At 39.0% G+C, this 27,673-nt stretch overlaps 1 long non-coding RNA gene across 4 annotated transcripts in view; it reads right to left on the bottom strand.

Annotated features, from left to right (window-relative positions):
• LOC145509733 (uncharacterized) overlaps positions 1 to 27,673 on the bottom strand; it is a 1,421,207-nt gene that overhangs the window by 774,996 nt on the left and 618,538 nt on the right. The gene's annotated exons all lie outside the window — the stretch shown is intronic.

The following is a 27,673-nucleotide window of genomic DNA, read 5'->3' as shown; positions in this document are numbered from 1 at the left end:
TGTGGATCACAACAAACTGTGGAAAATTCTTAAAGAGATGGGAATACCAGACCACCCAACCTGCCTCCTGCGAAATCTGTATGCAGGTCAGGAAGCAACAGTTAGAACCAGACATGGATCAACAACAGACTGCTAGAACAACAGACTGGATCCAAATTGGGAAAGGGGTACGTCAAGGCTGTATTTTGTCACTTTGCTTATTTAATTTATATGCAGAGTACATCATGTGAAATGCCTTGCCTGATGAAGCACAAGCTGGAATCAGCATTGCCAGGAGAAATATCAATAACCTCAGATACGCAGATGATACCACTCTACTGGCAGAAACCAAAGAGGAATGAAAGAGCCTCTTGATGAAAGTGAAAGAGGAGAGTGATAAAGTTGGCTTTAAACTCAAGAATCAAAAAACTAAGAGCATTGCCTCTGGTCCTATTACTCCATGGCAAATAGATGGGGAAACAATGGAAACAGTGACATACTTTGTTTTCTTGGGCTCCAAAAATACTGTGGATGGTGACTGCAGCCATAACACTAAGCAACACTTGCTCCTTGGAAGAAAAGCAATGACAAACCTACGCAATGTATTAAAAAGCAGAGGCATTACTTTGACTACAAAGGTCCATATAGTCAAAGCTATTTTTTCCAGTAATCATGTATGCATGACCTTTGCTGAGCACCAAAGAAGTGATACCTTGGAATTGTGGTTCTGTAGCAGACTCTTTAGAGTCCCTTTGCCTGCAAGGAGATCCAACCAGACAATCCTAAAGGAAATCAACCCTGAATATTCATTGGTAGGACTGATGCTAAAGCTGAAGCTCCAATATTATGGCCACCTGATATGGAAAGCCGATTCACTGGAAAATACCCTAATTCTGGGAAAGATTGATGACAGGAGAAGAAGATGATGACAGAGGATGAGATGGTCGGATGGCATCATTGGCTCAATGAACATGAGTTGAGCAAATTCCAGGAGACAGTGAAAGACAGGGAAGCCTGGTGTGCTATGGTCCATGGCGTCGCAAAGAGTCAGACACGTCTGAATGATGAACAATGACAATTTAAATTTTATTTCTCATGCAATGACCACACTATTCATGACCTCTTTGAAAGTGCACTGAAGTGACTTCCTTGCCAGGGAAGGTGGCTGTCTGACACCATACGTAGGTCATATATCTAACTGAGTGTTGAAAGTCTGATCCATACCAGAGAGTCATGATCACTCTCATGGAAAACATACATTTTCAAACTCTTAGAAGCTCATCTAAACCACTTTTACTGAATGTTTTCTGTTACAAATCATCAGTACCTCTCCCACCCAAAATTTTATTCCTTGCTCAGTTACATGATTAGCTGCTACTTCTGTATCAGTGGAGATCGACAGCTTTAGACATCTGTTTACCAAAGTTTACAGTGAGATATACCACTTAGAATTATGACCATAGGGAGCAGACACTATCCAGTGATTTTCAGGTCTTCATAACTACAAAGGTCACAATAACCTACCTCTGGCTGATGTCAGCATATATTACAACATGTTCTGTTATCCAGGTTTAAGTGACATCCCCAACATTCTCTTCAGGTCACTGAAACTGCCTGTGAAGCCACAGTATGGACTGAAGCAGGACTGGTAATATGGGAGAACTGGGCCTAGTGGGAGTGCTCACATTACCTATTTCTGCTGTCTATATCTATCTATCTATCTATCTACATATCACCTATAATTAATAATATAGTGATGCCAGGCTTCTGACTTTATAACTTCTTGGGAAGTTCAAAATGGACATCTCAGGTTCCATGGTCAGCTGTTGCCCAATGATTAGGCATTAGATCTATACACGTGTCCAGGGTAAAAACAAGAGCCCTTCTCAAATGAAAAGTACTATTAGGTGAATACGCATGGCTTTGCTCCAAAATCCTAAGGTCTTCCTCACAATTCTACTGATGTGTCTTTCCATCAGTTCAGACAGTTTTCTAACCTGCTACCAACACTCCTGCACCACTGAGTACCCTGGTTCAGAGAAGATGGTGCCTTTGTGGCCGCCTTGCTGCCCCAACCAGCTGGACGTATTTTCAAACTCTGATCATCCATCAAGTTTAAGTTGTTCCCAAACATCAAAGAGGTCTACCCGGCATTCTTTTGTGTGTTTGTTTTAGTGGTAGGAGATGTAATCTATAGCAACTAACATTTAGTTTGAAAAGCCTATTTTGACATAAGTAGAGTCTAGAAACATCACTGATACCCTAGAAGTCCATATGTTTAATAGAGTTCATTTTCTGGTCTCTGGCAGTCATGTTATCTTTTATGACTTCTAGAATACTCACTACTCTCTAAGTCTTATAAGCATACCAGTATATTGCTGCATCAATACAAGTTGATGAGGGTAAATAGTTGTCTGTCAGGTAAAATCAAATGGCTTCTGATGGGTTTGCTTATTGATATAATAAAGCTAAAAAAAGCACTTGTCAGCTCAATAGCTGTATAACAGTTACCAGGACCTGAGCTGATTTGCATGTATATGCAATAACAGCTGCAATAGAAGATATTACCTAATTAAACCTGTAATAATCACTGTCCTTGTTCCAGACCCACAAGTCTTCTGCACAGGTCCACCACATGAGTTAAATGTGTTGTGATGAAAATCTTTACTCATGCATCTTCCATGCAAACCAATTCCACACACTCAAGCCAGGCCACTGATTCCATAATCTATTTTATGTGTACTTTCCAAAAACTTCAGACATAGAAATTATCTTCTTTTCCTCACCTGACCCCCTTAGCAAAACTTCGCACATACTTTTTCCAAATTTTTACTGATACACAGAAAAGAAACCTTATAATTGTTTAGATGTGCAAGCTGTCTTCTCCCAAGCTTGACATTGTAATTGGTATTAAAATTACAATCTCTTTCCAGCCTTCTATGTGATCTGACTTTTGATATAGGTTTGGAGGCAATAAGGACTGGTGGAAGCATGACCTGAGAAGCATTGTTGTCCTCTTCAAAGATGATGACCAGAGGTAAGGTCAACTCAAGGGCTCCAGGCACACAAAAAAGACAGCTTAAACAATGTGGGGGAAGGGTGGAGCATAAAAAGTCACAGCTGCTTCTATCAAGGGATCATCAGTGGGAAACAGGGGCTGTGGGATATGTTGAGATATCCAATAGCTCCTCATGTGCTTTCATTTCATTATTATGGTTATATCTTAGTTCATTAATCAACCAAAAGTAACATTTTAGAGAGAAGGGAAGAGCCAGCCAGCTGATCAATTATATGCTTATCTTTGTGGGGAGGGATAACAAAGAGTCATCAAATGTTGTTTATTGGTAACAGAAAATTCAGTTTTACTGAATGGAAAAGATTCCTCTACACATCAGACAAGTTTTCTAAAAACACGTATATAGTAGACAAAGAAAGCCTTTCTTTACTGTTCTGTTTGTATTTATGTAGCAAGTTTAAAAATATATAATACATTCACAACAGGGAAGCTAAATGGTCCTGCTGATTTTTCACCCCTCATATGGCAAATTAATTTGAAAATTCTAACTGGGAAGAAACTATTTCATATAGGAGAAGAATGGAGAGTATAAATTCATTGGAAAATAAGGCTTAAAAATAAAATTCCAAATTAAATAACCATTTTATAATGACACTAGGTGACTCTAGGGCATGCTTTACTGGGTTATTAATACATGTCTCCAGCAGCTGAAGGCACCCAAGGCATGCATTAATAGACACTAAAACACACCCTGTCATGCTTTAATGCTAAATTAATTAAGCAATAATGTGACCTGTGTGAAGGTCTTTCCTGGTCCAGCAATTACTGAATGGAAGACATAAAGGTATTTTCAGACATTGCTTGACCAAACAATTATTAGTTTATATAAACAAACAAACAAAATATTTTTATAAACTACAGTTTGATTTTTCTCTGTCCCAAAGTTAATTTCAAAGTTAAGTTTAGGACAAAGAAAAGTAATTTTTTAGTACTTTTAGGCCAAAGCTCTATCATTGTTTAAAATATATCCCATATATCCCCTTGGAGCTTACAAATCTAAACACAAATCTGATGACTTTGATTTCACACATTTTTCACTTGAATATTATTAGGCTGATCAGTGGGCCATAAAAGTTGACACAAGAAAGACAGATTAAAAAATACACATATACTTGCTATAGGAAGCAAGTTTACACTCAACTGAGTTTCTCAATATCCTTACAATTTCTCTCTATTAACTCTTGTGTTTATATATTTCTTTTAATGCTGAATTTTTCTAAATTTAACTTCGGAGTGTGGAAAAGCTCTTAAAACATTGTCACTGTTAATTGCTTTGTAACTGTAGACACCACTCTTCATATGTAAATAAGATAGGAAAATTATACATTTAGCATATGGATAGATTATATGATTCAGCTTTTCCCAATTGTGAACCAGAATTTTTGTCTATTTTGTACACTGATGTATCTCAAGTGCATAGAAAAATATTTGGTACAGAGATCTCAGTAAATATTTGTTGTGTGAATGGATAAATGAAAGAATGCTTCTGTGCACTCTATACTATGTTAAGAAAACCAAAGCAAAAATGTGTGGTTCTTGCTCTCAAGTTCACAACCTCCCAATGAAGGAAATAAAGAGCTTTGTAGCTAGCTATGACACAATTTTGTTATTTATTTTTATGCTTTTACTTTAAAATTAATTTTGAAGACTCTTGGGTAGGATTCATTCTGGCCACTTTGAAAGTTTGTTTTCCCTAGGCTGGATGGGAAATGCCATTTCAGACAAAGAACAAAAAAATCACAAAGGAACAAATGAACAAAAGGACATTTTAACAGCAGTGTTAGGGTGCCAGAGAAGACAGGAGATGAACACAGACCAGAAGCTTGGACACTGATAGTAGAGGGCCTTGAACACCTGCCAAGAGTTTTTTAAAAAAGAAAAGAGCAGTTAACTTGCATTCAATGTTGTCTAGGAACACATTTTAAAAGATGTAAGGAGCATCTACATTACCTATTAGGAGTGTCTCAATGATCTTTGAAAAAATATGACTAATAAAATGGTAGCCAAAGAAGCCAGATCAGAGAGAATCAAAGAGTAAATGGAACGGCAAAAGTAAGGTTTAAGAAGGAAAATAATGGAGGACCACTCCCTCATTATTAAAATCATAAATCTGTTCCAGTCAACTCAATGGGATATGGAAAATTGAGATGGAACTGAATGAAGGGCCAAGAAAAAGACATACATGTATCATGTATCAAAAAGTTATATCTGAAGGAAGTGGCACCACAAATCACTTTGGACATTTAAGTCCAAAGAATGGACAATTAAGTCAGTGATGCTGGGATAATATAAAGCCATAACCATATCTCACTCTACAAATACATATACAGCAATCTCAGAGGGGTTAAAAGCTTAATATTAACAAAAACTTTTAGAGAAAAATATATTTATTATATCATAAAGAAAAATATTACTTAAACAAGATATACAAAGTACAAATTCATAGAAAAGATTGTCATTTGACATTAAAAATTAAAATTAAAAAATTATTCATGACAAAAGACTCTATGTAAATCAAGTTTAAAGAGAAGTCATAGACTGGTAAAAGTTATTTTCAACTTAATTGACTCAGAGCTAGCATATAGAATATATAAATAAACCCTATAAATCACTGTAAAGAATCCAATAGAAAAGCAGGAATTTTATGAAAAGGTAATTATAGAAGAAACCTGCATATGCCAATAATCACATGAAAAGTTTCTCATACTTACTGATTCTCAGCACAAATTAAAGCAAGGAAATACCATTTCATGTTAATCCAACTGGCAAAACTGAATGTGTCTGGTTGCTAACTAGAAAGTACAGCTATATCTGAGAGAAACTTGACAAAACCTACTGAAGTAAAGATGTACAAACTATAATACTCAGAAATTCCACTTGTAGATATATTCAGTATCGAAAATCCAACAAAAGTACACAATGAATCGAATGCAAAGAGGATCATTTTAGCACATGTTCTCAGTAAAACCTGGAAAGACACAGTTGTTACTGAGAGGAATAAGTGAATAAACTACTGCTGATTCATCAAGGGAAATGCGTTAAAGTAATGAAAACATACCAAATATAGATAAACCCAAAACACAACACTGAGAAAACAGAGTAATTCATCAGACACTAGATACAGTATGATAGTATTTAAGAAAAATTATAACTGTTAATAAATATTAACATTTTTATGGCTACATATATGGAGTATAGAATCCTACTTGAGTATGCTCAGTGGCTTCAGCTGTGTCCAACTCTTTGTGACCCCATGGACCATAGACCAGCAAGAATACTGGAGTGGGTTGCCATTTCTTCCTCCAGGAGATCTTTCCCACCCAGTTATCGAACCAGTATATCCTGTGTCTCCTGAATTGCAGGAGGATTCTTTACCTCTGAGTCACTGGGGAAGCCCCCTATTTGAGTATGCTGCTGCTGCTGCTGCTGCTAAGTCGCTTCAGTCGTGTCCGACTCTGTGTGACCCCATAGACGGCAGCCCACCAGGCTCCGCCGTCCCCGGGATTCTCCAAGCAAGAATACTGGAGTGGGGTGCCATTGCCTTCTCCACTATTTGAGTATAAATCTCCCTAAATTTAGGACAGTGGTTATCACTAGGGAGAGAGGGCATAGAAATGGGAACGTATAAATACAGATCAGACTACCATTTCAGGAAGCAAAAGAATGTCAAAATACTATTAATTCCTAAACCTGTGGAAAGAATACATGAGAATTTGTCAAACATTTTTAGGCTAAATAATTCAGAAAGAAAAATTAAAAATTAAATATACATGATTAAAGTTTAATAAGTGCTATATCAGATGTCTGCAAAACATTCATAAGTAAACATTTTATGATGCATTTTATATCATAGATATTTTAAAACCAACAAGAGAAAGGGCCATGCTCTTGGATCACTGAGTAGATAGGAGTTTTGTATAGTTGTGTGGAGATCCAACGGAACTGGCAAGATAAGTACACTTGATCAATAGATATTTGGGGGCAAGACTCTGGATCTCATTCATTAATTCATTTAACAACTACTTTTTGAGTGTGCACCATGCTCTATGCAACAATCTAGTTGCTAAAGATCTAAACAGAGAAAGACATTTGCTTTCATGTAACTTACCTATTAACAGGTAGAGATAGAATATAGACACAATAAATAAATAAAATAGAAGATAATATGCATATGCAGAAGAAAGAAGAGTTGGTCAAGGTTACCAATGTTGGGGAGTAGTGGTGGAAGAAGCTTGAGGTATTCCAGAGGGAGTGATCAGGGTAGTCTCTTTGTGAAGACTCTTGAGCAAAAATGTAAAGAGCCAAGGGAGAAAGTAGCCTGAAGAAACAGTCAGTGCAAAAGTCTTGTAGCAGGAAGATACCTAGGTTATTCAAGGAACAATAAGGAGGCCAATGTAACTGAAGAAAAGTGGAACAGAGGACAAAAACTAGGAGATAAGATCAGAGAGGAAACAGACTGAGATCATGTAGGGCTTCACAGGCTGTTGTAGGAATTTGGGGTTTCGTTTGGATGATTCAGAGCAGAAGAATGATTGACTTTCTCTTTAAAAGACATACTGGTCTCTGTGTTGAGAAAAGAGTGTGGAGAGCAGGATGGAAGCAGGGAAATCCGGTAGGAGGCTGATATTATGACAGGCAAGAGGTGATGATGGTTCAGATCAATAGAAAGACAGATTGTGGGTATATTTTTAAGTCAGAAGCAATAGGATTTGCTAAGGAAACACATGCAGGGATGGGGGGAAGCAAGATAGGAGTTTAGGATGACTGCAAGATTTTTCACCTGAGCAAACAAAAGGAAGGAGTGCCAATTTACTGAGTTGAACTGGAGCAGGTAGAGCATATTTGTGAAGAAAGAAAATGTACTCAGTTTGCAAAACAAAAATGTTCAAAATGATACCAGGAGAAAGGTACTAGTAGAAGAGAAGGAAATGCAAGAGCATGGGTTGCCTAGAATCCAAAACAAAGTCTGTCAAGGAGGACAAGTTGATAACTCTGTCAAATGCGAGAACATTTCTGTTCAATAGATGTAGGGAAATGCCTGACCAGACTGGATTTCAAAGTTAAGTGGAAAAGAGAATTAGAAAGACTCAGCATAGTTAATTATTTCAATGAGTTTTTTTAAATTAGTTTATTTATCTATTTTTTAACTTTACAATATTGTATTGGTTTTGCCATACATTGACATGAATCCACCATGAGTGTACATGTGTTCCCCTTCCAGAACCCCCCTCCCTCCACATCCCATCCCTCCGGGTCATCCCGGTGCACCAGTCCCGAAAACCCTGTATCATGCATCGAACCTGGACTGGCAATTCGTTTCACATATGATAATTCAATGAGTTTTTAAAATTAATTTTTATAAAGAGAAGCAGAGAAATGGAGTGATAGGTAAAGTTGGGGGTCTGCCCTTAAGTGAATTCTACTTGTCAAGTGGGGTCAAGAAAAAAAGATTTTAAAGAGAAGGTAAATAATGGTTTGTTTGTACATGGATAAGAATGTTGAGTGTAGAGAGATGGAGAGAGGAAAAAGAAAAAGAGATAAATGTGAATCCAAGAGGAGCCCTGGTATTCAATGAGAGCAATGTTGTTCAATCTACTGTAGTATGAGGAAAGGCAGAATTTGTAGATGCAGATTATTCAGGAAAGTGGTAGATGTGAGGACGGAATTTATGGCTTCCTCGGCAGCTCAGGTGGCTCAGTTGGTAAAGAATTCGCCTACTATGCAGGGGACCTGGATTCGATCCTTGGGTTGAGAAGATCCCCTGGAGGAGGGCGTGGCAATCAACTCCAGGATTCTTGCCTGGAGAATTCCATGGACAGAGGAACCAGGTGGACTACAGACCATGGGGTTGCAAAGAGTCAGACACAACTGAGAGACTAACACTTTCTTTCAACAGATTCCTTCTTAACAAAATACAAAATGAGATCCTCAACTGTGAGTAAGAATAGAGGAGTAAGTGTGAGAGATTTGAGGTGAGAGGAAATTATAAGAATTATTAGAAGAAAGTAGGTGAGTGAATGGACTATGGAAATTATTATTATTTTTTAGATATTATTAAGGATTAACTTTTGAGTTAATGATCATGAATTTAAAGTGAAATCAGGCAACAAGGTTCTCCTGTCATGCTTAGGTATACAAGTGTAGTTTATTTATTTAGGGTTGATGTTTACTAAGAGATTATGATGAAACAAAATACAGAAAATGGAATTGTGATGTTTGTAAGGAAGTACTTAAAATGATTAAATTCAGGTTGGCTATGTAAAGAGAGAAAATGAGACAGGCATGGGGTATAGAAAAGATGATAGCATCATGGGTTGTTGGGACTGGTGAGGTAGAAAGATTGTTAGAGTCAGGGTACCAGAGAAAGAGAGCGAATGAGAGAGAGATGGATGATGTTCATGAGGGAGTAGGTGTTTGAAATTGAGACTGTGAAGAGGTATCAATCAATAACAATAACATGGCTAAGATATTGACTTGAGAATCACAAGCATGCTGGTTGAAAATGAAACTATTACAATAAGGTTTCCAAAAATAGCACAGAGAAAGAGAATGGTAGAAAGGTGTTTGTTTCCTTTGACATTTCCCTCTGGGAAATGGAAGTGCCTCTATCTATCCCAATACTGTTTTTAATATCTCTCAATTCACATTTTGTCCTCTTTTGGATGGATGTAGCAAAATAGATGTAATGAAAAGGATGTTTTGACTTCCAAAAAAATAACAGTTAAAGGATGAGAGAGAAGTAAAAAGACTAGCACTGCCTTGTTTGTATTTCTGCCTGCCCCTTCACTTTTAATCCCACAATTTTAGAAGACTGCTTTCAGAATCATTATCTAGCTTTATACTTAGAAAGAGTCAGTACAATTGGACTTGATATACAAAATTTCCCTCTACAGGTGTATTTTTCAAGCATAGTTAACAAAATGACATTTAAAATACTTCAGAATTTTTATATTGAGAAGAGACGATTGCTGTATCCTTTGAGCAATATTTGCTTTGGGAACTTCAGACAAGCTTGATTGAAACTATACAGCCATAACATTTCATTCTAGCTGATTAATCCATAGCCAGAACTGTGTTTGAGCATCTCCTGCAAAGGTATGGGTCAGCAGTGGCCTGCTGCAGGGGCAGGGGCTCTGGGTGCAGCAGACATGGATATGGCATAAGCCCCCTTGGAGGAGGTTGCCATTAACCATAGAGCTGCCAGAACTTACACAGGACTGGGGAAACAGACTCTTGGATGGCACAAACAGAACCTTGTGTGCACCAGGATCCAGGAGAAAGGAGAAGTGACCACACAAGAAACTGATCCAGACTTGCCCATGAATGTCCAAGAGCCTCCAGTGGAGACGTGGGTCGACGGTGGCCTGCTTCAGGGTCAGGGGTATTGAGTTCAGCAGTGCCTGCATGGGACCTTTTGAAGGAGGTTGCCATTATCTTCATTACCTCCAACATAGTTGGGCCTCAGGTCAAACAACAGGGAGGGAACACAGCCCCGCCCATCAACAGAAAATTGGATTAAAGATTTACCTAGCAGGGCCCCACTCATCAGAACAAGACCCAGTTTCCCCCTCAGTCAGTATCTCTCATCAGGAAGCTTCCTTATACTTTTCCATCAGAGTGCAGACAGAATGAAAACTACAATCACAGAAAGCTAATCAAACTGATCACATGGACCACAGTCTTGTCTAACTCAGTGAAACTATAAGCCATGCCGTGTAGGGCCACCCAAGATGGACGGGTCATGGTGGAGAGTTCTGACAAAATGTTGTCCACTGGAGAAGGAAATGGCAAACCACTTCAGTATTCTTGCCTTGAGAACCCCATGAATAGCATGAAAAGGAAAAAAGATGGGACACTGAAAGATGAACTCTCCAGGTCAGTAGGTGCCTAATATTCTACAGGAGATAGGTGGAGAAATAACTCCAGAAAGAATGAAGAGATGAAGCCAAAGCAAAAACAACATCCAGTTGTGGATGTGACTGGTGATGTAAGTAAAGCCCGAAGCTGTAAAGAGCAATATTGCATAGAAACCTGGAATGTTAGGTTCATGAATCAAGGCAAATTAGAAGTGGCGAAACAGGACATGGCAAGAGTGAACATTGACATTTTAGGAATCAGTGAACTAAAATGGATTGGATTGGGTGAATTTAACTCAGATAAACATTATATCTACTGCTGTGGGCAAGAATCCCTTAGAAGAAATGGAGTAGCCTTCATAGTCAACAAAAGAGTCCAAAATGCAGTACTTGGATGCAATCTCAAAAACGACAGAATGATCTCTGTTCGTTTCCAAGGCAAACTATTCAATATCACAGTAATCCAAGTCTATGCCCCAACCAGTAATGCTGAAGAAGCTGAAGTTGAACGGTTCTATGAAGACCTACAAGACCTTCTAGAACTAAAACCCAAAAAAGTTGTCCTTTTCATTATACAGGACTGGAACACAAAAGTAGGAAGTCAAGAGATACCTGGAGTAACAGGCAAATTTGGCCTTGGAGTACAAAACGAAGCAGATCAAAGGCTAACAGAGATTTGCCAAGAGAATGCACTGGTCATAGCAAACACGCCCTTTCAACAACACAAGAGAAAACTCACATGGTCATCACTAGATGGTCAATACCGAAATCAGATTGATTATATTCTTTGCAGCCAAAGATGGAAAAGTTCTATACAGTCAGCAATAAAACGACTGGGAGCTGACTGTAGCTCAGATCATGAACTCATTATTGCCAAATTCAGACTTAAAATGAAGAAAGTAGGGAAAACCACTAGACCTTTCAGGTATGACCTAAATCAAATCCCTTATGATTATACAGTGGATGTGACAAATAGATTTAAGGTACTAGAGCTGATTGAGTGCCGGAAGAACTATTGACGGAGGTTTGTGACACTGTACAGGAGACAGTGATCAAGACCATCCCCCAAAAGAGAAATTCAAAAAGGCAAAATGGTGTGTGACAAAGCCTTACAAATAGCTGAGAAAAGAAGAGATGCTAAAGGCAAAGGAGAAGAGTAAAGATATACCCATTTGAATGCAGAGTTCCAAAGAAGAGCAGGCAGAGATAAGAAAGCCTTCCTCAGTGATCAATGCAAAGAAATAGAGAAAAACAATAGAATGGGAAAGACTAGAGATCTCTTCAAGAAAATTAGAGATTCCAAGGGAACACTTTATGCAAAGATGAGCACAATAAAGGACAGAAATGGTATGGACCTAACAAAAGCAGAAGACATTAAGAAGAGGTGGCATGAATACACAGAAGAACAATACAAAAAAGATCTTCATGACCCAGATAATCACAATGGTGTGATCACTCACTTAGAGCCAGACATCCTGGAATGCAGAGTCAAGTGAGCCTTAGGAAGCATCACTATGAACAAAGCTAGTGGAGGTGACAGAATTTCAGTTGAGCTCTTTCAAATCCTAAAAGATAATGCTGTGAAAGTGCTGCACTCCATATGCCAACAAATTTGGAAAACTCAGCAGTGGCAACAGGATTGGAAAAGGTCAGTTTTCATTCCAACCTCAAAGAAAGGTAATGACAAAAATGTTCAAACTACCACACAATTGCACTCATGTCACACACTAGCAAAGTAATGCTCAAAATTCTCCAAGCCAGGCTTCAACAGTATGTGAACCATGAACCCCCAGATGTTCAAGCTGGATTTAGAAAAGGCAGAGGAAGCAGAGATCAAATTGCCAACATCTGTTGGATCATCGAAAAAGCAAGAGAGTTTCAGAAAAACATCTACTTCTGCTTTACTGACTATGCCAAAGCCTTTGACTGTGTGGATCACAACAAACTGGAAAATTCTTAAAGAGATGGGAATTCCAGACCACCTTCTGAGAAATCTGTATGCAAGTCAGGAAGCAACAGTTAGAACTGGAATAGGGAACAATACACTGGTTCCAAATCGGAAAGGAGTACATCAGGGCTGTATATTGTCACCTTGCTTATTTAACTTCTATGCAGAGTACATCATGCAAAATGCTGAGCTGGATGAAGCACAAGCTGGAATCAAGATTGCCAGGAGAAATATCAATAACCTTGGATATGCAGATGACGCCACCCTTATGGCAGAAAGCAAAAGAAGAACTCAAGAGCCTCTTGAAGAAAGTGAAAGAGGAGGCTGAAAATTTGGCTTAAAACTCAACATTCAGAAAACTAATATCATGGCATCTGGTCCCATCACTTCATGGCAAACAGATGGGGAAACAATGGAAACAGTGAGAGACTTTATTTTCTTGGGCTCCAAAATCACTGCAGTTGGTGACTGTAGCCATGAAACTAAAAGATGCTTGCTCCTTGGAAGAAAAGCTATGACCATCCTAGACAGAATATTAAAAAGCAGAGACATTACTTTGCTGACAAAGGTCCGTCTAGTCAAAGCTATAGTTTTCCACTAGTCATGTATGTATGTGAGTTGGACTATAAAGAAAGCTGATCACCAAAGAATTGATGCTTTTGAACTGTGGTGTTGGAGAAGACTCTTAAGAGACTCTTGGACTGCAAGGAAATCCAACCAGTCAATCCTAAAGGAAATCAGTCCTGAATATTCATTGGAAGGACTGATGCTGAAGCCGGAACTCCAATACTTTGGCCACCTGATGCAAAGAATTGACTCATTTGAAAAGACCCTTCTGCTGGGAAAGATCAATGGTGGGAGCAGTAGGGGACGACAGAGCATGACATGGTTAGATGGTATCACCGACTCAATGGACATGAGTTTGAGTAAGCTCTGGGAAGTGATGGACAGGGAAGCCTAGTGTGCTACAGTCCATGGGGTCGCAAAGAGTCAGACATGACTGAGGCACTGAAATGAAATGAATCCTCATTCTATTTTACACAGATGTTGAGTAGCCTGAGGCTTATAAAAAGGAAGATTGTAGTCTTATCTGATATGACCTCTACATTGGTGAACAAGCTTTGACCCTCCAAATTAACTTTAGTTATAACTCCACTTTCTGTAAGCACAGAAATGTCGAGTGCTGGGTTTTTGTTCACCTGTCTAGCATGATCATTGAAGAGACACTTGGATATGTTTTGTTCAAAGTCAATAGGACTTCTGTCAGTGAAAGATTTTAGCAGTGTCTACAAACTGAACATTTGTTCTGATGTAGCATGCTGTGACCTACAGCTGTGACAACCAGCTGAGTCTGTTCAAACTTCATCAAGCAGCCCCATTTTGTGATGGAATCTTGGTCATAGAATGTCTACATAGCAATGGGCTTCACGAGGTCATTTTAAACAAGAAATTGGTTAGTGTGAACAGTCCTCTAAAGTTGTAAGGGATTTTAAGTATAACTAAACCAAGAGATATTACTGAGGTTTTACACGGATTGAATGCAGACAGACGAAGCATGAAAAAATAACTTTACCTTACAGTTAAATCAAATATTAAATTTAATACATAAATTATTAAGTAGAAAAGGGAATCACTAGTGACCCAAAGAATAAAGATTAAGAATACACAAAACACTGGTACTCATATAGACTTTATTGGTTGGAAAATTTCACAAAGTGGATGAGACTTGTCACCCAAGGAAACTTCCAAGGATGTCACCAGTGAAGCCAACATTTGGAAATATGTTGGAAGGGAAGTTTTTTTTCATATTAGAAAACATGATTATGGTATCACTAAATGTTAAACATATAATCTTTTTATTTATAGCTTATAAAAAGTATAAAGTAATTATGTTAATAAAACATAAAAAGGTTCTCATGTCTAATGGGTAAACTTAAAAAAGCACTAAACAGTACAAATTAATCAATATTCAAAGGAAAGAGGCTTCCCCAATGGCACAGCAGGTAAAGAATCTGCCTGCAATGCAGGAGACACAGGAGACCCAGGTTCAATCTCTGGATCAGGAAGATCCCCTGGAGAAGGAAATGGCAACCCTCCAGCATTCTTGCCTGAAAAATCCCATGGACAGAGGAGCCTGGTGGGCTACAGTCCAATGGATCACAAACAGTCAGACACAACTGAGCAAAGAAGCACACACAAAGAGTGCTCTGATTCTAAATTACCAGCCTTGATTTTTGTGAAAACTATTCTAGAATTAGAGATACAATTTCTCATTGAGGTAGCAACACCCAGCCAGCCCAGATATAAATGGCTTGTTGAGAACTGATCAAAGCCAATTTGTTCACGTTTTGGCAGATACTAAATTCTTCAGAGCAAGAGATAAGTAAATGTTATAAGGCCTCCTCTCCTAGAAACTTGATGCCAAGTGGAAGAATACAAGGAAGGGAAGTCTGAGGGCAAATTTGGCATTCATGTAAACATTCCTTAGTAAAAAGACAATGACATATTTTAAGACTCTCTGATAGGAACTCTTAGGAAGGATTCACTGGAGTGCGATTTATTGTGTTTACCATAGATACATTAGATCAGTGTCCTCTGCAGGACATCCAGATGGTTCTGATCTCTTTGGATTAAGTCACGGGAGAGAGCAGGCGAGTTAACAGGGCACTGGAGCAAATCACGGCCTCTTCCATGTGAACACAAATTGTTGTACTTTCTAATTGGAACAGATAAAAGTATTGACCGAATTATTATCCTCAGACTTTAGGCCAGAGGCCATGTTAATGGCTCTAGAAAAATACATCCAGAAAAGAAGCTGTAATTGAGGATACTACTTTGTTGAGTTTTTAGTAGCCTACTGTTATCTTTCAACATTCAGCAGGTTTCTGCAGAGGCCAAACCAGTGAATTAAATGGAAACAAGCTGGAGACCTCCACCCTTCAGATCTATTATCTAGTAAGACTAGGTCCATGCAGCTCTTTAGATTTAAATAAATATTTATTGAACAAAAGTTAAATAAAATTACACATTCATCTCCTAAGTCACATTAGCCATATTTCAAGCACTTGATAACCATTTCCATCATTACATAAAGTTCTGTCAGACAGCACTGCTCTAGATTCTTATGGGTAGCACTATTTTATCCACTCTCCCACTCTGGGATGCTTGTTTTTGATTTACTGTTTTGACAAGAGGAATGGGGTGTTGTTTCAGAGGCTTCTTTTTACAATTCCCCAACATGAAAACTCCGTAAACCGCAGGCCAAAGACTCAATGTGGAGGTTAATCCAACTGTGACATGTGTCACCCCAATCCAACTGAACATTCAAGGACCAGAGAATTGACCGCTGGATAGGTTAGCCCACCCAGTGGAGCCACCGTAAGCAAGATGTTGGTCAAAACTCCTTTAATTACCTGTTCCTTCAATGGGCTCCACTCTAAGAGGGGAGTCATGACACTTTGCTTCTGAGGGTATTAAAATCAACTTGGACTCTAAACCAACCACTCCTAGACAGGCTGGGGTATTTCCCTTTCCTCAGTGTACAGCTACTCAAGTAAATTAATGTAGATCTTTATAAAGAGATCACCACAGTGTATACTTTCTGTAATGTTGGAGCATCCTTTCTCAGGTTTCCTCCCTAAAAACCAGCTTGATTCAGAACCTGGATGGAGAATCATGATTCTTTATTAGGGCAAGAGCACTCAGCCTCTGCACGGCGCATCTTTGCTTTCTTCTGATGGCTCAGGGTGAGTAGTACCCATGTTGGCTACACAAATATTTTGCCTCTAGGAATACTTTATTACATCTCCATATTCCCTACAAGTCACATCCTCTTGTCTGTCACTCCAACCCTGCAACTCATTATGATAATTGTATGCGTGTGGCTTCCTGCATGTAAGAATGGCCATTTGGCCATTATTCAGGGTCATATCTGTTCTGTAAGGCATTTTCCTACCATCAATCCTGGCTAACAGAAGAGAGTCACAATCCAGCTTTCTACTGATATTTGTGCTCCTCTCACAGGTGCATTTCTTATGGCCTTTCCATGGGACACAATCACTTGGTGGGTCTTCTAGCTTTATATATCACATATACTCTAATATGCCCACCTTCTTGAGTATCTCCATTTCTTTCTCCACTATCTGTGAAGACCATTCTGACATTTCAATGTTATAGTGTGAGCCATCATTTCTCTGTGCTTTTAAGAACTATCCTAGTCACCAGTTCACCCATTTCCTTGGATCTTTCCCAGGATATTTCAATCTTGTGTATCTCAGGGAAGTGCTCCAATTTAAACTCTTCTCTTACAGTCTTAGGAGAAGGCAATGGCACCCCACTCCAGTACTCTTGCCTGGAAAATCCCATGGACGGAGGAGGCTGGTAGGCTATACAGTCCATGGGGTCGCTAACAGTTGGACACGACTGAGCGACTTCACTTTCACTTTTCCCTTTCATGCACTGGAGAAGGAAATGGCAACCCACTCCAGTATTCTTGCCTGGAGAATCCCAGGGACGGCGAAGCCTGGTGGGCTGCCTTCTATGGGGTCGCACAGAGTTGGACACGACTGAAGCGACTTAGCAGCAGTAACAGTAGCAGCTTACAGTCTTATAGTCTGCTCTCCTTAACCAAGGACTCTCAGATTTTGGTCCTTTCCAAGACAAGCTGGCTACTTCTTACAGCCCCCTTGGGGAATTGTCCCTTTCTTTCCTTACCAGACTCATTTGACCATAGCTGGATTATGCAATGACTCAACCCAAGTTGCAAAGCTATTACCCAAGAGGCAGTAGAGGGACAGATTCTGAGACTGGTATTGTCCTCAAGTAAGGAGGAGAGTGCTAGGAATTGCTCTCACCCAAAGAGAACTCCCTTACCCAAAGCGATCTCCCTTGCCCAATGGAATGCCCTCTTGCTGCATTTGATGGCTGGTTAAGTAAGGTATATGCGTAAAGGGTCAGTACAGTGCCTGAGCTCTCGGTGGTCATCTAAACTCTCAGCTGAAATTGTTTTGCAGCTTAAGTTCTCCCTCTAATCTTGGTTCCCTTGTGTTCTCAAAGATACTGTTCTCTGGGGTACTCTCCAATATCCTTCCTGCATGCACATTTTTTTTGTCTTAGGGGGTCTGTTTTCCAGGGAAATGTGAGTTAAGAAAATGTATACATTTTATTTGTGCTCTCATGTCCCATTATGTACCCCTTCATATAATCTACCCAAATTATAGGCAAAATGCTGAAATTCATTTACAAGTAGTAATATCAAAGACCAAATAGAATAACAAATTAACGCATGTGTGAAACACTGAAAATGTGAAGAAGAGTTATATAGTGCTTCTAAGGAGAATAACTAGCAGGATGTTTTTGTTTGTGAATGATGAAGGAGTGATTTGTAGGCAGATAGTGAAGCAACTAAAAAAGAGAGAGGAAGAAATTTGACATCATAAAGGTACATGTGAAAGAACAATATTTAAGGTGATGCAAATGCAACTGGAAGCCTGATTAGGGGAGTAGCACCCTATTAGAGGTCACTCAGGTACAACATGTGAAGAGACTGCCAGTCAGGAAAGCTTACGGGTGCTGCCTGCAGTACACCCAGCCCATGTCACAACTGATAGAACACCTGGTGCTTTACACTCTTAGCTAAGCTACATCACACCTCATTAATGGTGTATCTATTCCCTTTCTTCCCTCAGCAAAACACTAAAAACTTGAGATGAAAGCATGTCATTCTAAAACATATTTGGCTCAAAGAAAAAGATGCTTCCCAGAACTACAAAAGATATTTCTGTAATGAAACTTTAATTAAACTTTGCTTTAATTTGGATCACAATGCAGAAAATAAGGGGCTTTTCATCTTGCCCCAAGTGGAAAGTGTTAGTGTGTGCCATGAATAAAATGCTGGCATGGAAATCTCTTACAATCTTTTAGTTTTGTGAGCCTTGTTGATAACTAACTATGACAACAAACCAATTGTTTGCAATTTCATCTACAAATAGATATATCTTTAGGATGAATGGACTACCAGAAATATATTTTTGCCTGCCCTCTAACATGCTCATAAGAACAAAGGTAATTAGAAGGAACAAAGGCTGGGAAATATAATTTGGAGGCGATCACAGCTCTATCCCTTAGGGCTAATGAAACAAAAGTTGACATCATTTAGTCCCACTAAAAAGGAGCAGTCAAATGGCAACAGACAATTAGCAAGCAACAAGGCTATTCAGAACAATTCTTAGGGCTAAACATTTAAAATTATCTATAAAGAAGACATATTTGAAAAATGTCAACTTTAGAAAAGACTCAAGCTCAGCATGTGAATGGATCATGTTTAGAATATGGTCTGGTTCATAGAGAATGTTCTTGCTGTCAATAGTAATGTCTGTTACTTCTTTACTGAGAAGTACACCATATATCTTAGATTCGCCCTGGACCACAGACACTTGCCAACAATAGGTAGGAAATGCATCCTCATTTGTGCGAAGTAGGAGTAGAAAGCTTATCTTTTTTTTTTAAGGAACTGAAATGCCTCCTATATACTGGACATTATGTCAGACGTGGGTTACAGAGTGGAACAAGTGAGATGCAGACTGGCCTGAGAATTGAGACATGTTATTAATGGGTATCTTTTCCCCCAAACACATCTTTCTTAATCATTTTGCTCCAGTAAGACAAACATTGGGAAAAGATTGCTTTCAAAGCTAGAGAAAGGTCTGCAAATGACCAAAGCCAAAGCCAGCCCCTGTTTTTGGAAATAAAAGTTTTACTGAAACAGATTCATGCTCAATTTTTTTTTGTATTTTCTTTGGTTGTTTTTATGCTTTTATGCTACAAAGACAGTTGAATTGACGTGACACAGACAGTATGTTTTACAAAGCCTAAAATATTTACTGTCTGGCCTTTGACAAAACAAGTTTGCCAACTGTTGATCTAGGGAAAGAAAAGCACATTTGAAATCAGATTCTTTCTTTTAGGTGGCCAGCACCAACAGCTAAGCAAGGTAATAGCCAGAGCAGTCACTAAAAGACCTAGGCACATGCTGCTTATAATATAGTTTAAATTTATGAATGCTTCTGCTATGGAGTAATTCCCAAAAATGCATGTCCCATTCTTTTTGGTTTGGTTGTTACATATATATGCTGAATAAATAATTATAACTTGCAGTGAGATTTGCACACAACCACTATACTGTCACCATGCTATTCATTTTCCACGTATTTTATTAACTCTAATGGTAGCCACAGTTAGTATTCTCCTACACACTAAGTAATGTGTTGAGCATCAATAGAGAAAAAGAACTTTCTAATATAAGAGCACAAGGTTAGGCAAGGTTAGAGTGCTTTCACTCAGAATTCAGGAGCTGTTCGTTATACTCTAGCCTGTGTTTCCAGAATACCCTAACAACGGTCTTCACTTAGAATGCTTTCAACTCTTTCACAATCTTAAAGGTAGGAGCGGTAGATTCCCGGCCTACATACCAATAGTTTCTGGGTATGGCAAAGAGAGGGCATTGAAACATCAGAGATGTAGTCAGGAATGAATGTCTCACTCCTTCTCGGTGATGCCTCTCAAGATGCCAAGAGCTCATAAAGGAGTGAGAGGGGATCCCTAAAACAAAGGGTTCTCACAATGGCAAGTTAATTTATGTTTATATTCCTTTTTAATAGGATATTATTTCGAGATATTTATAAGAAAGATGCAGAATGTGTGGACCTGAGACTTGAGAAGTGGGAATTATAGCATGCAAATGAGGAGCAAAAGAGTAGAATTACATCTCAATGATGTCCAGGGCTTCAGAGGGTAACCTGGAGCAGACCCTCACCTGGAGGTGTTGATGCACATGAGCACTGTCTACTCTCCCCCATGAACTTAGTGATGATCACAGACAGAAGGAAGGGAGAGGGAAGAATGATGATGTTGCTGAATATAAGCCCTGAAAAGCTTTTTAAATTAACAGCATTTAAATGTAGGCTTAAATGAGTTTGAATGAGTTTAAGCTTACTCTGACAATTAGCTGAAATGACCTCAGAGCTAAACTAAATTAGAGAAATTTCAAAAGGTACAATTTTGCACTTATATTTGTGACTAGAAATTCATGCCAGCCCACAGATAATATTTATAAAATTCTCCCTTCACTTTTTGCTTCTTATCATACTCTGTGAGTTTCTCTAGTGCATGTCAGATTTAGAGCAGGTTAAACTTGAGAACAGATCTCGAGGTAACTTGGCTGTGGTGGGGAAATGTTGGCTGCGGTGGGGAAGTGCTGGCTAAAGAATATTAATCACAGTCTTCATTGTAGCCTCCTCAACTATTAACAGCTAAAGTCCTGGGCTGCTGTACTCAAAGGCTCTTCATTGTGTACAGATAGTAAATATCCTGAAAGGTGCCAAGCCTTATCTTTTTTTAAGCTTTCAGGACCCCGAAGTCCATGATGAGAAAGAGAACCCAAGTAACTTTTTAAAGGTATGTAAGGTAATCTGGAAAAGACCCTGATGCTGGGAAAGATTGAAGGCAAACAGAGAAGAGACTAACAGAGGATGAAATGGTTAGATAGCATCACTGACTCAATGGACATGAATCTGAACAAACTCTGGGAGACACTGAAGGACAGGGAAGCCTCACATGCTTCAGTCCATGGGATTGCAAAGAGTCGGACATGAATTAGTGACTGAAAGCAAGTTAATCTGGTTGGCCTGCTGTTATCTGTGGGCTATGAATCTGAGGATTCAACGGACTGGACCACAGATCTAATTTCCATTGGTTGAATGGTGAACACAGGGATGTGGAGGGCCGGGCTTACTACACTATTTTATGGCCTTGAATAACTCTGGATTTTGATATCTGCAGGAGGTCCTAGAACTAATATCCCATGGATATTAAGGAAGACTATTATTTTAGATAAGGGAAATACAATGTCTTTTCTCCCATCCAACAGTTTTGTGCTTACTACTATCAATAGCACAGAGTAAACTTCATTTTAATTGTCTCTGCCTATCGCTTGCCTCTAGTGGAATGTGAACTTCTTAAAGATAGAAGTAGAGCAATTTCTTTCATTGCTGTAGCCCAGTGCTAAACTAGCCCCCCACAAATAAATGACTCTTCATTACCCTTCACAAATGCCCCAGAGTCAGTCAGTTTCTCTCTCTCTAAGACTCTCTTTCTCTCTCTTGTTCATTCTGTGTAATTTTTCCAGGGGACTGGGTATTTCCGAAATGAAACCTGCTACTTTAATCAGCATGATAACAGAAAAATATCATTTTTCAATGGGGAAAAATCAAATTTATACCTCTGCTTCCTTGTGTGAGAAAGGTAGGATGGTTTAGCTAAGAAAGGTCATAGTTCTCAGAGTGAACGAGCAGGTTTTCCTCACAGGGTTGGAGTTATCATGCCAAAGAATAGGAAGCAAGACCTCCCAACGGCAGATGTGCAACATATAGATCCTCTCAGCCTTTGGATGCCTGGGTAGGGCCTGAGGCACCCGAAGCATTTGGACTTGTCTCCTTTGGCTAAGAGTGGCCTTTTCTGTTCATTGTGCTATATTCTACGTGAGTTATGACATAAGAAAGGCTAGGAAGCACTGAAAAGTGAGGAAGTTTCCACAGCTTTGAAGCTGCTACGTGAGTATTGATAGGCATCTGTGGTATTTGAGAAATGGGCCTCCTAGTTCATGGCAAAAGGTTATAGACTCCAGCCTAGGTGGAGGCGATGACCCCAGAGAACACACTTCTCTTGGCGGCTTCTTCTCAGCACAGACTTCCTCTGTGGGTATTTGGCTCCAATGAAGAGAATTCTTAGTACAGTGCATCCTGATCCAGTCACAGCATGTTGTGAACTTGCATTTCATCATTCTTAATATAACCTAGTGGGCTTTATAACCCAAGGGTTCTGATTAAAAAAAAAAAAAAAGTGTTTCTTGTACAGGAGTCAACAGGCTTGGTTGATCAAACTTTGCACATTCTCCAAATGAACCTGTTTTCAGGTCAGCCCTTGGCCAGCTTCTGGGATATGAGCTCTGAGCCTTGGAATATTCTGCTTTATGATAGTCATTTTGTATGCCTGAGACTTAGGCCACAATTTACCAGTTTGATACTTTATGCTAACAGTGGGGTTTTGTGTGAATGCCTGCCTTTGCTGTGTGACAGTGCAGTCTGAATAGCTGAGGTAAGTCAGGTCTGTGTGACTGACCTCCAGTAAAAATCCTGAACACCAAGCATTTCAGGAGAGCATCCTTAGCAGCATTTTGTTTTGTTAGTGCAGTCTGAATAGCTGAGGTAAGTCAGGTCTGTGTGACTGACCTCCAGTAAAAATCCTGAACACCAAGCATTTCAGGAGAGCATCCTTAGCAGCATTTTGTTTTGTTAGTGCAGTCTGAATAGCTGAGGTAAGTCAGGTCTGTGTGACTGACCTCCAGTAAAAATCCTGAACACCAAGCATTTCAGGAGAGCATCCTTAGCAGCATTTTGTTTTGTTAGATTTTAACACAGAATAAACATCTAACTTGACACGACTTGAATTTTCTCCAAGTATCTCCTTTATGATTGTCAGTTTGAGAGTTATAAATCTAATTTCCTAGATTTTTATTTTCATTCCTAAGTTTTATGTTCAAAATCCTTTGATCAGACTGAGAGGTCTCCTTTTTCTTTGGTTCTGCCCAGTCCCTCTTCATCAGCCTTCCTTTCCCTTAAGCCTTTCACCTGCCAAGGTATTGTATGCAAGCCTGTGAGTCTTTCCTGATTAACTTGAATTTGACCTGTAAATATGTTCAGCCACCCCTGAAGCAAGTTCCATTGTCAAACCAGTACATCAAATGTGTTCTTTTTTTTAAATTTCTACCTATCCATGCCCACCCCATCCCCTGATATAATTCACTTATTATCAACCTTTGGCACAGTATTTGTTCTCAAGATAATCTGCTTTTCTATCATTAGGAAATAAACAAACAAAAACTAACCACAACATTCTAAGACATCAAGTGTATTTCAGAACAAGTTTTCTGTATTTTCCCCAAGACTATGGCTATTTTATACTCAAAAGAAAATTCATTTTTTTCCAATATTGCAGTATATTTATGTATAAAAACAGTAATACATTCTAGACACTTTTGTTAAGAAAACCCCCAAATCCTCCTTAGTAACTATATTAGCTTTTCTATTGCTGCTATAGCTAGTTACCATATACTTAGCAGCTTAAAACAACACGTGCTTATTGTCTCACATTTCTGTAAGTCAAAAAGTACCTCTGTTCTAGGTCTTACAATGTCAAGCAGTCTGACTTTCACTGGAAGGCTCTGGAAGAGAATAACTTCAAAATAGAGTCAAACTGTTAGCAGAATATTCCCTGTGCTTTGATTGTATGACTGAGGTCCTTAATTTTTTTTTTAGCTTTCAGCTAGGAGCAATCTTTAAGTCCCCAAAGCCTCTCTGATTCTTGCATATGGGCCTACATCAGAAACTGAATTCTTCTCACTTTGGGATCTCTCCAACTTTGCTCTGTTGCACAAATCTTCTAATTCTAGCCAGAGAAGGTTCTTGGCTTTTAAGGGCTCAAGTGATTAGATCAGGTCTACATTTAAATTCAGAATACCTTTTTATTTTAAGATCTGTTCTCTTAATTACGTCTGCAAAGTCTCTTTTGCTATATAAGGTAATGTGTTCACAGAGAATTAAGGGCATGGGCATCTTGCCATTATTCTGCCTACCATGGTAATTGTAACTCAAACATTGAGACTGAAAAAATCTAGTGAGTAGACTGAGCTTTAGGGAGAGCTGAATCTATTGATTCAAAAACATCCACAGCACTCTGTGACTCTCTATCTTGGTAACATTTTTTTCTGATTTAGCTTCATTCTGAGCACCCCCTCTCCAATATAATGGAGAAGAAGGCCATCACAAGACCTCAGTTTATACAGGCTCAGTTAAGAGGTACATGTGCTGAATGTTTGTGATATGAACATGGGGGTCATATTTTTAGTTCTATTCCCAGCAGGATGTGATTCCTATCACAGGAGTTGAAATATCCATCTCATCAACACAAGCCTAGAAACAACAGACTTGGATGTGTGATATTAGAGCTATATTTCTTTAAGAGGATATGAACTGGAAGAGTATAAAAAGTGGTACACGTGTTGTTAGAAATAAAACAGAACACAGGTATGATATCGAAAGTGATCTATCTTGTCATTTTCTGTTCTCACACTGTAGGAAGTAAAAGCTTAGGACAATTAAGTAATCTCAGTTCTTACAGTGACACCAATTGATCAAGTAAAAATGTATTTCCTCCAGGTTCAAATTGGGCTGATGTAATCTTCATCTTGACACCATTATATTTTGAAACCTTAAATATCTTTAAAGAAAGATAGGTGAATTAGAAGATATTTTGTCTACACATCACAGAAAACACAGCAAGCAAAGTAAAGAGTACATATATGTATTATCCAGCTGGTAAAAGAATCAACCTGCAATGCAAGAGACCCTGGTTTGATTCCTGGGTCAGGAAGATCCCCTGGAGAAGGGAAAGGCTACCCACTCCAGTATTCTTGGGCTTCCCTGTTGGCTCAGATGGTAAAGAATCTGCCTGCAATGCAGGAGACCTGGGTTGGGAAGATCCCCTGGAGGAGGTCATGGCAATCCAATCTAGTATTCTTGCCTGGAGAATCCCCATAGAGAGAGGAGCCTGGTGGACTACAGTTCATGGGGTCACAAAGAGTTGGACACAACTGAATGGCTAAGCACAACACACGCATATGTATTATCTCACTTAACAAAATGCCCTGGGGGGAGGGTAATTCCAGGACTGGGAAAGCAAACATATCTTCAAAGACAAATTCTTTCTGTTTTATTTACTTCCCCAGAGTTTTGACTTGTTTTAAGTTTTTTTCTGTTCCAGATCCTCATGTGGCTATCTCAGCCCCAGGAATCACATCCAGAAACAAAATTACAATGAAGAAAAGGAAACATTCCTTTATTTGTCTTTTTCACAAGTGAGGAGTCTTTCTAGAATTGCCTAAACCTCTCATTGGCCAGAATCATGTCACATGATCACAGCCTGATCAATTAATTCTCATGGGACATAAAGTCACTAAGTGGCTTCAAGATTCTCCCTCAGGGATACTTTTCTAGAAGTACTTTAACACTCTTTAATGAGGAAAAAAAGTCAGCGTGTTATCATCAGGGCTAGAGGGAGAATAAATTGCACATTAGTATTAGGGTGCATGTGTGGGGGTCTTTATGAAAGGAAGAGTACTAAAATTTATGTATTATTTTCATGGCAGAGTCTGGTTCAGTCATGGTCCACATATTTTTAGAGTCCACATAACCTTGTTGGTTAAAGAATCCTTTTAAGTAAGGATTTTTGTATGTATAACCACTTTCATTGTTGGTAAAAACTTAGAAAATATGACGTGAAAAACTCAAAAAGCACTGAGATGCTATCTGTTTCATTTACTATTCAAATCCAGAGTTAATACAATATAGATAGATAGATTGGAGAAGGAAATGGCAACCCACTCCAGTATTCTTGCCTGAAGAATCCCAGGGAGAGAGGAGCCTGGTGGGCTGCCATCTCTGGGGTCGCAGAGAGTTGGACACGACTGAAGCGACTTAGCAGCAGCAGCAGCAGATGGATAGATGATAGCTATGTAGACAGACAGATATTCTGCTACTTAGGACAAAAATCAGGAAGCACACCAATTCATAGCTGACTTAACAAGTATATTTCTGATAGAAAATATTTTAATTTGTCCTTACAACACACTGGTGAGGTAAACATTGTCAAGACCAACATCTATTTTGCATAACTGATAAATGAGTTATCTGATTTCAGTTTTAGAATAAAGTTGAAGCACTATTTTCATCACAATGGCACAATTCTTAGATTTATATCCTTCCATAAATCCCTGACCCAAGTTTTGTTAAACTGAAAGTTATTTGACATAGAATAAAAAACAATACCTTCAGTGTTCTACTTTCTCAGTCATTGTCTACTACTATTATTTTCCATATTATGCCTGGATTTTACTAAATAAAAGTTGAGATTACAAAACCCATAAAGCATATGTAAGTTCCAACCAATGTAATAAAATCAATGAAATTCCAAGCATGTCTGTGGCTGCATCCTGAATTCATCTCAGATCCCAAGTGATACAGTACAAATGAAATGGAACACTTCCTCCCATTCTACAAATTCCCTATGAAGCCTTTACAGCAGATGAGTTATGGACCAGCTGAAAGAGTCAGAAGCTCAGTGCTTTGTACTGCGCTTGTTTTGTTACACGTGACATGTTGGGTCTGTGAGAGTCTGGACTAAATTATGGTTTGCTCTAGGTTTGAAATAGCAAGCATTTACATGGATCAGTTCTTCCTTGGTGAGTGAGGGTGGGCAGACCGAATCCTTTCAGAAGCAGTATCATCCTACTAGGACCCAGGCTGAGGCCACACTGTGCCTGTTGACACACTGGGCACATTGCCTGCATCTATTTCATAAATTTTCTCTTGGCCCCCTTTTCTCACAAGCTGAATGCTGGCAAGTGACAGGTGCACGGGTAGACCAGGCTGGCTCAGTGTCTGACTGTTTGAATGGCTGGGACTTTCCATCTGACAGGATTTACCTAGTCATGATGGATGGTAGCTAAAGCACAGGAAAGAGAAAGGGAAGGTAGAAAGGAAACTAACTGTATTATACCATGGGGGTCTGTAAAATGCCCACCTATGAGATGATATGAGGAGCTCAATATCTGACAAGAGTTGAGGGAATTAAGAGTAATTTGATTACAGGTGCTCAACTGGCATTCATTTTCCTCTTATTATCTGAGAATCCTCCCTCGAG

The sequence above is a fragment of the Giraffa tippelskirchi genome, chromosome 6 (genome assembly GCF_054371585.1).
Source record: "Giraffa tippelskirchi isolate mGirTip1 chromosome 6, T2T-mGirTip1v1.2.pri, whole genome shotgun sequence".
Classification (NCBI taxonomy): domain Eukaryota; kingdom Metazoa; phylum Chordata; class Mammalia; order Artiodactyla; family Giraffidae; genus Giraffa; species Giraffa tippelskirchi.
The sequence above is the reverse complement of the archived record's forward strand: the minus strand, read 5'-3'. Positions and strand labels throughout refer to the sequence as shown.